A 10487-nucleotide genomic window follows, 5' to 3' on the forward strand; every position below is an offset into this window, starting at 1 on the left:
AGCTGAACTCAACTGGACACCGGCCCTCCAGGACTGAGTTTGGACATCCCTGCCATAAACAATTTTCTATTTTACTTCACAGCACAAGAATTCTTGTAGTAAAAATGTATCATTTATAGACCATTTCAATGGGGTCATGTCATTGGCCTATGAACATTTCCTGCTTGTTTTTTAAACTATTTCATGACTGTAACAAGAAGCAATTCAATCATAACCTAGTGTTAAAACAGATATCATAACATTATTTATCAATATGGGGCTCATTTTGGATTCTCGGTAGCTACAGAAATTAAAAATGCAAAACACAAAATACGTTGGGAACATTGTTTTTCTTTACATCCCTCATAATGGTCTATAAATACATTTTCTGTGTATTTGTGATATAATATTGTCCTTTAATACAAGCTCTCAAATCTATGAACTGTACCTTTATAAGACCTGCTTAAAGAAAACATTCTTTTTGAATGCATTTATTAAAACGTAAGTACATGCACAGAACAACATGAGCATTTATAGCAAATAAACAAAGGTAAACATTATCCCGCTTGAGCGAGTTGTTAAACACCTATGATTGGTTGCACGCTTAACAGAAAGGGCTGGGACTGGCTCAAACGCGCCGGCGCGGTGGAGAAAACTCGTTTTGCAGACATGCTCGCGTCTTGATCCACAAGTATCGCTAAAACAGTAGAGAGGAGAGGAATTGTTACGCCAGCAAGTCAAAGAGGCCACAGTGAGAAAGAGAGAGAGTGAAATAGTTTACTTTCATTTACTCCATAGTGGTAAAATAGGGGCTTCTGCAGTGACAAAAGTGTCAGTAAAAGACTGCCCAGCAAACAAACACAGTGAATTGTGTAGGGTTTCTGGGTTTTAATTGCTCACGCTTGCCTCCCTCGTCATAGTAGTCTACCGCATCACAGCGCATTTGAGATAAATGACATCAGTACATAATAACCGGTTATGATTTATTACTGAACCAGTAACGAATTGTCTGCGTCAGCATCGCGGTGCACCAAAGAAACAATTAATATTCACACCCCTAGTGTGTTTTATGGTTTCTACTGTATTTTTAACTTTAGTACTTTGCAACCACAGTTGCTTGTTATTTTTATTGTATTCTATAGTGAAATTATATGAAAGGTCCCTTGAAGTGCTTTGAAATTTGCATTATTTATTCTATGTTTGACTATGTTTAATCTCAACTGCAAAATGAAGAGTGTGAGTAGATCAACCCCTTTAAAAAAACAGCCAATAGCGTTTCGTTTTTATCACTGCTCTGCCAGTGAGAGTGGTTGAGATCAAGTGTATCAAATGAAAAGCCAATATGAAGCACCATGAAAGGGGTGGGGCATGTCAGATACTAGAGAGCATTTTATTGGTCAAGATTTGATAAGAAACTGAAGTATGAGGTGACTTACATAATCATTGATCAATTTAGGCGGAAGTGACAAACTTTTTCAAAATGCAGATTTTGTCACTCTTAAAGCACACTAGCTTATAGCTATCCTTAAAGCTAACAGATTAAAAACTAACATCTTAAAAAAAACATGTTTTATTTCACGGGACTTTTAAAAATATTAATTTTGGGGGAAAAATTAAATAATTATGTACCTTTACACTACTAAGTGCCACCCCTCCTCCTCCACTTCATCAGCCAAATGTATGTTCACGAAACATTTGCGATGTTCAATTCATAATCATTTGTGTGGTGTTGCTTACAGGTCATTTATGATATATTCTACTACGCTACACTGTTCCTTTTAGAAGACAGAAAACTGAAACCTCTTTGTCAACAAAATGCACTCACTATTTGTTTTGCCAAAGCTATTTACAATTGAAACATTGTGTGACACTCACTCCATCCTTCCTTCCTTCCTTTTATTTATTGCTCCGGCAGATCTGATCATACTCATGCTATCCTCCACACCTCTTCCACTCCCACATGGCCAAACTTCAGTTGGTTTTGTTGTGGTGGAATTTTGTCCATTGTCACCGGCTGTCACTCACACCAGCACATATTTTATCTCGGGAAAATCTCTCCAACTCTTTTTGTGTGCGTGTGTGTGTGTGCGTGTGTATGTGCACGACCCCCTCCTCCATTATCTCCCTCTCTTGTTCTCATTCACACACATTTTTCCCACCCATTTCAACACAAACCCCCTCCTTCCTTATCTGTCTCCCTCCCTGACTGGCTGTCTAAAACCTTGATGTCCTCTCTCTCTCTTACCCACAATCCTTTCCTGTCCCCCCTCCTCCATTTTATCCACACTTTTTTTCATCAGCTTCATCATAGCTCAACCCCCCAAAATCTTTCTGTCTGCCCCCTCTCGAAACACACACACACACACACACACACACACACACATACACTACGTTCCCTGGCTCCCTCTTTGTCTGCCTCAGTAAATCAGCAGAGCCTGCTCAGTTCCAGGGGATTAATGTGTGTATGCTGGTGAAGAGAGCAATGAAAAAACTAGGAGAGGCAGAGAGGGCTCGATTTTTGTGTAGCGCCTGTTGTGTTTGGAGTTTTAGAGCTCTGTGGGAGCGGAGTTTGTCCGAGGAAGAGAAAGTCAGAGTGCTTTAACAAAACGGTGCGCTGATTAGCTCTACCGTTGTTGAAGAAGAGCTTGGATGTGAGGTGATATCCGACATATGTGAAGCTCCTTGTCCAGTGTGAGCTTCGATTTAAAGGCCCGTCAGACTTTTTATACTCCCAGGAAGCATTTGCACATTTCAAAGAGGATTAAGTGACAGGCATGGATATTTAAATTAGCAACACATCTGGGTGAGGTTGAACACCGTATGTCATGATTAGTCCCACATGCTCCACTGACAGTTGAGAATGTAGAATAACAGAGCTCGTATACCAAACTAAACATCCTCAGCGGTGACTGGGCTTGTCAGATTCAGGTTTTCCCAAAGCACTGTGCATGCTGAATTACACAGGCAAGTTAAGGCTATGTTGAGAAGATTCTGCCTCTAGATGTGGAGCATACTGTATGTGCTCAAATATAGGTTGTGGCTTTTTGTTCTGTGGAAGTCAAGTGCAGAATAAGTACAGCTTTAAAATTATGTTTGTGAAATTCTGGACACTGAAAACACACACACACACACACTAAAAAGTGATAATTGAGCGATTCCAGCATTATGGATGTGACATTTACAGTAAAATTTCCAAACATAAATTTACAGCGAAAGTACATGTTAACATTATATTAGAACATCTGTTTATATTTTCCAAAACTACTAACAACAAAGTAATGGGAAAATAAACATGCATTATGGATGTGACGAAAGTATGCAAGTTTACAGTATACAACATATTTTGTAGGAATTCTGTGAATTAAACTGCACAACCCAAAAGAAATAATGCTAATCAAAAGGATAAGATTCGGCTCACTATAGAACAAAAATTATTGATTTTATTTTATTTGACATTTTTGCATTCATGAGGAAAAAGCTTTGGTTGTGATTACTGATGCTCCAATCAGGATTTTTGCAGCCGATACAGATTACCGATTCCTTGTCATGGTAATCTGCTGATACAGAGTACCGATTCTGATGCTTCAAGCTTCATAATGCATAAAACACGTTTTCCCTCTAACTATGATACTTAAATGGAGATCTCTTCTTACCTAAGAGAATAAATGAAGGATGCTGCATATAATCCCTTAAATGTGTCTCCTATAGCCATTTAGGTGTGAACATATCATGGCCAAAAGCAGCTTCACAGAAAATAGATAAAACAAAGAAAAAAATGGGTAACAAAAATGACAAACAATGCAATTTGGAAACACTGCAAATGATGAAGGAACGATTTAACATGTCTCAATCTAGAAAAAGTTAGCAGCGCATATTTGATGCATAAAAAGTTAAAATGCCCACCTTTAAATCTATTACTAAAAGGAATAGGGCCTATAAACTACTATAAATTGCAATAAGTAAATTACAAGAAGTTATATTATTAAATATATATATTTTTTATGATCTATTTAAGTAATATTCTAGCCAGGTTTTAGTGAACTTGCAATATTGTCAAAAACACAGAAGTTCTTTCAGTTCACTGTAAAAAATTGCCGTGATTTCAACAGTAAAAAACTGTAAAAATGCTACAGTACAAATCCGTAATCTGGTTAACGGTATTTCCTTAATATATACGGCGAATAACCGTAAATTGACTTTCCCAGAATTCCCTGCATGGCACATAACTTTTAATGCATTTGGTTGACAATAGCCCCTTTCACACATACAGACCTTTCCGGAAAATTGCCGGCAATTTTCCGGAAAGCTTGAATGTGTGAACAGGTCCTTTTTGAAAATACCGGTAAATTCGTTCTGGCTGTTTTCCGGAAAGAGAAGTTGTAACATTACCGGCAATTTGCCGGAATGCTGCGCTGTGTGAGTGCAGAAGGAAGATTACCGTAATAAGCGCGTGCACGTCTAGAACGTGCTGACGTGAGACGTCTGCTTTAGCCAATCACAACAGTCAGACGCATTTACGTCCGCGCGGTTTGTGAGAATAAAAACCTTTGAATATTTTTCCAGACACATTTAGCTGCTAGAAGTTAGTCACATCACGTTTATATGTTCTTCTTAATGCCAACTGTGTAAATAATCATCGATGCTTATGATAAGCCGTTGTTTGTTTACCTTTAAGCTTTGCGTGTGCCTGTGAAACAGCCTGTGAGCGCCTGCACACGCACATATTATGAACATCTCGACATGCAAAAGTGATCCTGCGAAAGTTGTCCACAATATTGATCATCCACAGAGTTTGTAATTTAGTCAAATGTTTACAAATACAAGCGCAGCCGTTTAAAGCTCATTTGTGGTAATTGATGTCAGAATTTACCGGTATTTTGGAATGGATGTGTGAATGCTCTTTTCCGGAAAATTTCCATAACGTCCTCGCCTGTGTGAACAGCGCTTTTTTCAATATACCGGTAAAGTCGTTCCGGAAATTTTCCAGATATTTACCGGTATCACTGTGTGAAAGGGGCTATTATTATGGATCTTTTTAGTTGTTTCCCCATCAGTTATGTACATTAGAGATTTATGTTACATCTAATGTTGATAAACAATGTATATTTCTTCATGACTTTAATTTTATGCGTGTTACCATACTGGTGTTTAGTAGCTGTGTGAATGACACTGAGCACCTTCTATATGCTGATACTCTTTTCTGCTTGTGGGAAAAGTTGATTGTGATGAGCATTGGCTCATCATGTAACTTCCTCATCACCACCTGCATGTGGGTGCACTAATGTGTCTAACTGTTTAACAAAAGATGTGTAAATGTTGATCATTTAAAATACAGACATTTTACCTCTATAAATTAATAAAATACAGTATTTTACAGTAAAAATGAAAAATTACTTTTACGGTTTGTACCGTATTTTTAACGGTAAAGTACTGGCAACCACAGCTGCCGTTTTTTTACCGTAAATTTTTTACAGAATAATTTTTTACAGTGTTCTTATATATAAAAAAAAAAACTAAATACATGCAAGGTAATTCAAATGTATTGCTCATCTTAAACTAACACAAACGCTTGTGATCAGTTTATGAGATTGGCCAGATCAGCGAGTACTGATTGAGTCATTGAATGTGATTGTAGGGCGATACCGATCTCTGGCCGATTGATTGAAGCATCTCGAGTTGTGAAAGATGTGAAATTTTCACTTGTGTGTCTATGGTAAATCAAATATAATAGTTTGAAAACATTGACAGAGACATTTGAGTATTTTTTTAAAGTACTGTAAAATACTTGTTTATACAAAATTGATTTTCATTTTATTCATTACTTTTTGTGACACAGTTAACATTTGCATGGAATTGCTGTTATGCAGTCCCTACTACTTTATTAAGCAAGGCCACCATTTAATTGATAAAATGACAGTAAAGAAATTTATAGAGTTACAATTTTGTTGGTGTGTTTATTAGGCAAACTTATTTTGAACTTTCTAGCCATTAAAGAATTCTGCAAAAGTGGATCATTGTTATGCAACAGAAGCTTTTATAGAAATGTTTATTGAGCAGCAAATACACATACTACTGAATTTTCTGATTGATCGAGTGACACTACAGACAATAATAATAGAAGAAATAATAGAAGTGCCCTCTTTTTCAGCCATGCAGCTTTCAGAAGAGTTTTACCACATATTTTATTCTTATGGCTTTAAAAAAGCACAAGATCCAAACCAAATAGATCTCATTTTTGCAACCCTTTTGGTAAAGCAATGTACTATTTGAAAATGGTATACAAAGACAAGACTTTGTACGACTTAAATGAGGAGGAGGAAAAAATAACCTGAAACCATCAAATGGGTTCAACAAAGTCATACACAGTACTGTCAATGAACAACTTCAGAGCTAACAACATATTTGTCTTTCAAAATTATACATGAGCAATTCCATGCAAATGTCAACCTGGTCATGAAAAAAAAATGGTTTTCACCAAAATATTGAAACCATTTCTAGGTTACTTTACAGCACTTTAGAAATACTCAAAAATGTCTCTGGTAAATCAAATATAATTGTTTGAAAACATTGACAAAGTCACACAAGTGGCAATTTCACATCAGTCACATCCATCCAACGGAGAGGTGTCACATCAATAACAACACTTTCAAAAAAAGTAAAGTATTTTTGTTCTATAGAAAGACATATTTTTTCATTTTAATTAACATTATTTCTTTGAGTTGTGCAGTTTAATTCACAGAATTTCTACAAAGTATGTTGTGTACTGCAAACTCGCAGACTTTTTTGGTCACATCCATAACGCATGTTTATTTTCCTTATTTAAAGTACAAAACATGTTTACAGATTGCTATTTTTCTGATCCCTTAAATCTGTGGTCAGCTGTTCTGGAAAATATAAACAGATGTTTCAAAATAATGTTAAAATATACTATCTATGTGAACATATGTTTTGAGTTTTTACTGCAAATGTCACATCCGTAACGCTGGAATTGCTCATATACGATTTCTATACAATGAATGAATATGTAATTGTCTGTCATAATTGAGTTTGGGAGTGAGTGTGTGAGGGATATGCTTGGTGTATGTGTGTGACTTTCTGTAATCACTCTGTCCGGTATTTAGCTTTCACTGGAACTCCTTGCCCTGAGGACACAGGCAAATAAGCTGGTGTTTAAAGTAGCACTTCCTGGGTTGTTGATGTTGTTGCTTCGTGTCTTTATATATACACTCAGCTATATTTTATTGTGATACATTTCTTAGCTGTTGCGACTCCCTCTTTTTGTGAAATTATTTATAACATGACAAAAAATAAAAGGTAAACCAATTTCATTTGTCTCCTGACATGCCATGTCATTATCTAAGATAGAAGGGATTGAGCCGTTTAAGAGGAGTGGCTGATGTCAACTAGTACAACTAGTCTAGGGTGAACTAGCTTGCTTACTTGGACCTCAGTAACCAAGCATACTGTAGCAACTCGATTTGTAAATTTTGTGTTTGCAATAGTGTGAGAGAAAGAGGCGGATGGAATCTATTCTTTCAGTTTGCATTTTTCTTTTATCTGCAGGTGGTTTTCTGAGAACCAGGGCCACCAGCTAAACCTGCATTTCAAGATGAAATCTAGAAGTGCAAATGCCAAATGTCCTTTTGAACAGAATTTTGTCATTTACACAAAATTCTTTATAATTCTCTTTTAAGCATTTTTATTATTATATTAATTGATGTATTTAAATTGCATATAATTTTTCTGAGTCAGATTTCTACTCTTCTGAAAGGTTAATTATTAAGCAGGGCTCGAAATGAAACTTTTTGCTTGGTAGCACTGGTGCTCCTAACTTAAAAAATGTAGGTGCACCAGACAAAATTTAGTTGCACCCACATTAACTACAAAGTTTATATTATCGGATTTATTGCATTTGAAATCAACACTAGTCACCGACCTACACACTCTGCTGGACTTGAATGAGATAAACTTAGTTAACAATAGTAATTATGATGTGTTTTCACAGGTGGTGTCTGATATTGTACAGATGATATTGACATATAACTTACTATTTGCATACGTCATCCTAATAGCAATACCTCTCACGCTTAAAATGTGTGGCAAATATCGTTTTTGAAAACTCCATTCCTCAGAATATACAATAAAGGGCTTTAGTCATTTTCATAGCTGACTTTTTCCCACTGCAAGTTTTTTCCATGCTTTGCAAAGTATAAATGGCAGATAAACATTCACTACATGATCACTAATAAGATGTGCCATTATTTGTAACTTTAGGTGGTTTCTAAAACAAAATCTGTCAGTGTTACATTCTCTCTTAGCAGGACCTTTTACACATTTTTGCGGCTGTAGCTCCCTGTCATCTGGAGGAAGGCATTGACTGAGTGATTGACAGCTGACTAATTCATTCACGTTCAATTCAAGAGTAGTGGGCCAATCAGAGCTTAAAGGCAGGGCAAGCATTGTAGGCTTTGTTTACTGCAGCAAGTTGACATGTCAACTGGTGATCTAATAAAACATTCCTGAGCACTGCATTTGGCATTTTTAGGTGCAAAGATGGATTCTGCGGGATTGTTTCCTAAATCTTTTATTTCAAGAATTTTAAATTTTAGATAGTAACTCAAAGTTTGAGTTACTTTGTTGTGGGTTTTTGTAATTTTATTACTTTTCAATACATCTATGTATGTTTTTATTTATTAAATGTATATAAAAGAATAACTTCTATATTTTTAACATTATATTTCATTAAAAATGGCTTTAGTAACGTACAAAAAATAAATATGAATCACATGAAGTTTAGTGGTTTATCAGAAAGTTTCAAATGCATAAACTTGTTTAGATTTAGAATTAAATACTTTAACTGATAAAAAGGTTAACATTGGTTTTCTCACACTGTTTTCTGAGAGAAAGCAGCGACTTTTTCCACCTCTGAATAAGTCGTTATTAATAGCGTCCTGTTTGTAGAAAACTGGCCTGATGAATGCATCCTGCCAGAAGACAGATGGGCATGACAAGAGAAGTGCTGAAGATAATGATGTCATCAGAGAGAAAAAGAGGGAGATTGAGATTGTGATTGTAGGCAAAAGAAGGTTTTATGGGTCAAAAGAACCATTGAATTTTGTGAGAAGCCGTGTCAGGTGTTGCGGTATCTGAATACACTGAGAACACTACTAAAGGAACAATGCAAATCCACTCAGTGTACACATGAGACACAGTAATGCTCCCCATCAGGGGCTATACTGTTGGCTACAATTAATAATCTGTTTTTACTGCACGTGGTCCCTTAGCGATGATCTTTGATGGTCACTCAGTCTGTATCTGCTGTGCCTCTAAATAATTTAACCCTAAAGGGCCTTTATGCCATCATTCATTATTAATCAATCACAATCCGCTGAGTTCCTTTAGATTTTTAATGGCTAATATTTAATGGCACTTTTCGATTTGTTATGCACCAGGTACCCGTCATGCTTCTGCAATGCTTAATTAATTACTGGATTAGTCATTTACTTCCCTCTGTGTTTGAGGGCTCTTGTTTAGAATATAGATGGTCTACTAATCACTTTAATGGATTTTTGCGTTCACACAAGTTGTTTTAAGTGCCATTGACAATATGTACATTTAAAGAGTTTTTGATGACAGTTTATGAACAGGAACAGATTATGTTTTTCCAAAGGTGTTATAATCAAAAGTCATCTTAATGCAGTAGTTAATGTATTCATTCTGCAAGGAATTTATGAGTAGATCAAAAGTGAAAGTAAATTAGGGCTGCAAGATTAAACGGAATAAGATTGTGATCTCGATTCAACCTCCCACACGATCTTAATCCAGCATCTCTATGATTTAGCCAATTCTATTTCAAGTTTGGCAGAAGCATAAAGGCAGTGGCACAAGTCTTCACATTGTTTTTTATACGTTGCTCAGCAACATGAACACCTCCAAATGGTGTTAAGTGTCACATACTGTATTTGCAATTGTATTTGTAAGGTATTTTTGTCTTAATGTAATGATGTATTTGTGGCCGCCAAATCGCACATAAGCTGACGCACTGTTTACTACTGAGAGGACACATGTGCGCGAATGATGTCTACTTTAGTGAACACAATCTGCATAGGCTGGAATAATCGGTAATAAAGTTGTAAAAAAACGTTCAGTTTGTTGCACAGAACGATCGTTTGGGAGCCACGTGGGAAGTATGATATGCATCAGGACCATTTGCGCCCAAAATTTTATCTACGCGACCTCAAAATATATTTGGGAGCATGTGTGCGACCAGTTTTTAATGCAAAATGTTCACCACATATGCGGATTCGGGAGACATTCACGTAGAATGCATCTCTAAGCTCTTTGTCTGCACTTGAAACGCGAAACGCTGCGCTCAGGAATGGTTTAAAACAGTTGTCATGTCAACTTGCTGCAGTTAACAAAGCCAAGTCCGTAATGCTTGCCCCGCCTTCGCGCTCTTCTTATTGGCCCACAACTGCTCTAGCACTGAATATCAGCTGTCAATCACT

General features: G+C 36.4%; 1 protein-coding gene across 5 annotated transcripts in view; it reads left to right on the top strand.

The window, feature by feature from the left end:
- Nucleotides 1–10487, top strand: part of wnk3 (WNK lysine deficient protein kinase 3) — a 77153-nt gene that overhangs the window by 10364 nt on the left and 56302 nt on the right. The window lies entirely within an intron of this gene.

This window comes from Danio rerio, chromosome 23 (assembly GCF_052040795.2).
Source record: "Danio rerio strain M-AB ecotype USA chromosome 23, GRCz13ab, whole genome shotgun sequence".
Classification (NCBI taxonomy): Eukaryota; Metazoa; Chordata; class Actinopteri; order Cypriniformes; family Danionidae; genus Danio; species Danio rerio.